This window comes from Bison bison, unplaced genomic scaffold (assembly GCF_000754665.1).
Source record: "Bison bison bison isolate TAMUID 2011002044 unplaced genomic scaffold, Bison_UMD1.0 scf7180017864516, whole genome shotgun sequence".
Taxonomy (NCBI): Eukaryota; Metazoa; Chordata; class Mammalia; order Artiodactyla; family Bovidae; genus Bison; species Bison bison.
Window position 1 is genome coordinate 9,249,528 of NW_011495069.1, and position 5,193 is coordinate 9,254,720.

General features: G+C 47.0%; 1 protein-coding gene across 1 annotated transcript in view; it reads right to left on the reverse strand.

Moving 5' to 3' along the window:
* KDF1 (keratinocyte differentiation factor 1) overlaps positions 1-5,193 on the reverse strand; it is a 13,543-nt gene that overhangs the window by 7,976 nt on the left and 374 nt on the right. The window lies entirely within an intron of this gene.

Consider the following 5,193-nt stretch of genomic DNA (forward strand, 5'->3'; position numbering starts at 1 on the left):
TAAAGGAGATCAGTCCTGGGTGTTCTTTGGAAGGACTGATGCTAAAGCTGAAACTCCAATACTTTGGCCACCTCATGCGAAGAGTTGACTCTTTGGAAAAGACTCTAATGCTGGGAGGAATTGGGGGCAGGAGGAGAAGGGGACAACAGAGGATAAGATGGCTGGATGGCATCACCAATTCGATGGACATGAGTTTGAGTGAACTCCGGGAGTTGGTGATGGACAGGGAGGCCTGGCATGCTGCGATTCATGGGGTCGCAAAGAGTTGGACACGACTGAGCGACTGAACTGAACTGATCACGTGGAGGACTTCCCTGGTGGCTCAGATGGTAAAGCATCCACCTACAATGCGGGAGACCCAGGTTCAATCCCTGGGTCAGGAAGATTTCCTGGAGAAAGAAATGGCAACCTACTCCAGTACTCTTGCCTGGAAAATCCATGGACGGAGAGGCCTGGTAGGCTACAGTCCATGGGATCGCAAAGAGTTGGACATGACTGAGTGACTTCACGTTCTTTCTCTCTGATCACATGGAAGGGTTTGCTGGGCAGTAACTATCCTTGGCCTAGATTTTCTGAGACATTAATCTTTTACTAGTGTCTTAGAATTGGTGATGTGAAGGGAACCTGGGACTGAATCTCAGGCTATCTGTATTCCAGTCCCAATTCTGGCTTTAACAGGTGATGTGCTTTGGGCAGATCAATGCTACCTCCCTACACACAGCCTCCATCATCTCTCACCCAGATACTATCAAGGCCCCCATTCTGGCCACCTCTGTTCCCTTCTACTTACTGCAGCCAGTGACAATTTAAAAAGCAGCAACAATGACAACAATCACGAATCTGGAGGAACTAGGCAGACACAACTTTAATCAAGTGATCAAAGTTAACATTATTAATAATGGGACAAACCAACAGGATGTGTATCCTGGTACTACATGCTAAAAAGGATACAGCATCGCTTATGGAGTATTCCTGCCAAAAATGTATAACCTGAACATAATCATGAAAAGACATCAGACAAGCCCAAATTAAGGGACATGATAAGTAAATGGAATGTGCAATCCTGGATTGAATCTTGGATTCAATCTGGATAATCGGTAAAATTTAAAACTAGACTGCATATTATTTAATACCATTATGTCAATGTTAAATCACCAATGTTAAATTCACTGTGAAATAAGACAATGTTCTGATTCTTAGGCAGTGTACACTGAAGCATTTAGGGGTAAAGACGCATGGTATCTGCAACCTAATCTCAAAGGGTTCCTCCCAATAGGAAAGGTATGCGTAGACAGAGAAAGGGAGGGAATGTTAGGTGTGATGAATGCAGATGAGGAGGATACAGGAGTTCTTTATTCCTGCAACTTTTCAACCCATTCCCCTAGTTTCACTCACCGCTCCTTCTCCAAGGACTCTCCAGAACCTCAAGTCAAATGGGAGCCCCTCCCCCCACAGCATTCTGCTTGGCTCTGAGTCAGCTGAATTGGCCTTGAACCCATTGTTTGAAGATAAGCCTATATGACCCAAGGGAACAGGGACTGTGCCTGACTCCTTTCTGCATCAGTGTCCAGAACAGGGTTGGTACAGTAAGTACTTCAGGAGACTGCTACATTCTGCATGACCTCTGGGTAGAACCAGGACCATTAGGTAGAAAGAGAAAGGGCTTGGGCTCCAGGCTGACTGGAGTGGGGGAAACAGCAGTCTGGTGAGAGTAAGGTGAACTCCCCCTCCAAAGGTTCCTAAACTGAAACTGTAATAGGTGGCTTGAAAGTCCCTCACAGTCCAGAGAGGCAAGTGGTTAAAAACCTTCTGCCTTGGTTTCAGCAATGCTGGGGTGGGTATGGATTTATTCATTCACTCAATTAATGAATATTTACTGAGAGCCTACTATATGGCGGACACTTCTAAATTCTGTGGATGAAGTGGTAAAACAGACAAAATTTCCAAACCTCAGGAGTTTGATTCTAGTGAAAGAGTTAATTATTGATAGCTTACATTGTTCTCAATGCTTAAATGTACTCAACCAATTAATTCTCAGAACGCTATTTGTAGGTATTATTGTTGTCGTTATACTGAGGCTAAAGAGAGGTTAAATTGTCAAAGCCACACATCTGTTTGAACACAAGTGGCCCACTTCAATTTATATGCCACCCCATCTATTATTTGAGAGGAAGGGGGCAGTCAAAGTGGTCAGCTGCCAATTCCATGGATGAGCCTGTGCCCAAGGAGTGCTTGCATAGGGAGAGCCTTGAGTCTTGGGCTTAGCCCTTGGATCAAGAGGGTAGGCATTTCTACCCTGTTTGAACTACACTGAGCTCTGGGGTACCCAGGATTTGTAAGAACAAGAGGTTACTATTCATGGTTTCATTTACTGTCTTCTCCTCTACCTCCAAGGTTTTAGGAGTTGTCAAAGCTAGTGGAGGTGATGGAATTCCAGCTGAGCTATTTCAAATCCTAAAAGATGCTGCTGGGAAAGTGCTGCACTCGATACGGCAACAAATTTGGAAAACTCAGCAGTGGCCATGGGACTGGAAAAGGTCAGTTTTCATTCCAATCCCAAAGAAGGGCAATGCCAAAGAATGTTCAAACTACCGCACAATTGCACTCATTTCACATGCTAGCAAGGTAAAGCTCAAAATCCTTAGGCTAGGCTTCAACAATATATGAACGGAGAACTTCCAGATGTACAAGCTGGGCTTGGAAAAGGCAGAGGAACAAGAGATCCAACATCCACTGGATCATAGAAAAAGCAAGGGAATTCCAGAAAAACATCTACTTCTCCTTCATTGACTATGGTGAAGCCTTTGACTGTGTGGATCACAACAAACTGTGGAAAATTCTTAGAGAGATGCGAATACCAGACCACCTTACCTGTCTCCTGAGAAATCTGGATGCAGGTCAAGAAACAACAGTTAGAACTGGACATGGAACAACAAACTGGTTCCAAATTGGGAAAGGAGATCATCAAGGATGTATATTGTCACCCTGCTTATTTAACTTAGATGCAGAGTACATCATGTGAAATACTAGGCTGGATAAAGTTCAAGCTGGAATCAAGACTACCAAGAGAAATGTCAATAATCTCAGATATGTAGATGACACCACTGTTATGGAAGAAAGCAGAGGAACTAAAGAGCCTTTTGATGAAGGTGAAAGAGGAGAGTAAAAAATTTGGCTTAAAAGTCAACATTCTCCAGACCCAGGAATTCCCTGGCAGTCTAGTAGTTAAGACTTCACCTTCCAATACAGGGGGTATGGGTCCGATCCCTGGTCAGGGAGCTAAGATCCCTCATGCCTCAAAAAACCAAACCATAAAACATAAACAATATTGGAACAAATTCAATAAAGACCAAAAAAAAAAAAACCCTCAACATTCACAAAACTAAGATCATGGCATTTGGTCCTATCACTTCATGGCAAATAGATGGGGGGAAAAATGGAAACAGTGACAGACTCTATTTTCTTAGCCTCCAAAATCTCTGTGGACAGTGACCGCAGCCATGAAATTAAAAGATGCTTGCTCCTTGGAAGGAAAGCTACAACAAACCTAGACTGCATATTAAAAAGCAGAGACATCACTTTGACAACAAAGGTCCATATAGTCAACGCTATGGTTTTTCCACTAGTCATGTATGGATGGATATGAGAGTTGGACCATAAAGAAGGCTGATCGCCGAACAATCGATGCTTTTGAGTTATGGTGTTGGAGAAGACTCTTGAGAATCCCTTGAACAGCAAGATCAAACCAATCAGTCCTAAGGGAAATCAACCTTGAATATTCACTGGAAGGACTAATGCTGAAACTGAAGCTCCAATACTTTGGCCATCTGATTCGAAGAGCCGACTCAATGGAAAACACTCTGATGCTGGGAAAGATTGAGGGCAGGAGAAGGGGATGACAGAGGGTGAGATGGTTGGATGGCATCGCCAACTCAATGGACGTGCGTTTGAGCAAGCTCCAGGAGATCATGAAGGACAGGGAAGTCTGGCGTGATGCAGTCAATGGGGTTGCAAAGAGTTAGCCGTGACTGAGCGACTGAACAGCACCACCACCATTCATCAAATTCATCCAACAAATATTTACTGAGCACCAACCATGTGCCCAAGGCTGTGCTAAATGGGCCAGAAACAGGCTCCAGCTCAAGAGGATTTTTGCTTTCTTTAAGTGCTCATAATTGCCCTGTAAGTATTATATCTCCACTTTACAGATCACGACTCTGAAGCTCAGAGAGGTGAAGTGACTTGCCCAGAGACCAGGGAGGGAATGGAGCTGGATTTGTACTGTGGTCTGCCAGACTCTGGAGCCCCTGTAGTTTGTTCTACACCACAAATCTAGAAGGGAGGGTGGGATGGAGGAAAGGGGACAAGACCTGGGGCAAGGACAGGGCCTGGCTCCAGTTTCCCGCTTCTTTCTAGACCCTGAACCCTCCTGAAGTCAATCTCAGGCCATTTCGTCCTGGCTGTATCTCCCCCTTGCTGCTTTTGCCCCCACCTCCAAATTCCTAGGAACACCAGTCTCTTGCTTCAGCAGGAGGTCCTGCTGTGCCTGGGGTAAGGCTCCTGGCCTCAGTTTTCTCATCTTTAACGAGGGGAGAGAGGAATACCTTCAGGGGCCACCTTCAGGTTTAAATGAGATATTGCGTTCAGGGGCCTTAGAGTTTGTGCCTGGCACCTGGGAGGGGCTGGGTCTCTGGGCACCCCAAGGCACTGCAGGGATCGTCCTCAGGGTCAGAAGCCCCCAGACCCTGGCAGCCCTCCCCAAACTTCTAATTGGGGCTCTCCCACTCCCCCTTAGTCCCTGAGAACACACACATCGGAGGTCTCTCTCTGTTCCATCCCCTTCCTCCGAAGGTGACCAGGAGAGGCCCGGCCGCACCAGCCCAGCTGCGTCTGGCACACCCAACCGGCCGAGAGGGTCTCCCCAACCCTGCTCACCAAAACAGCCGTCGACTCGCGTGCCCGAGCATCCGTGCACCCTTAATCTCCGGCCCCAAAGTCTCAGTCCCCCGACTCCCGCCCCCTTGGGCACCTAGTCCTGGGGGCAAGGGAGAACCAGATCCCGGCTCTGCCGCTCGGGCTAGCACAGCCCCTACACCAGCGGTGCCTTCGGGGCAAGCACCACCCTCTCCGGCTGCAGGGGCCCTCCGCCCGCGGGAGGATCCAGCCTGTAGACACGGCCCCTTGGGAGATCGG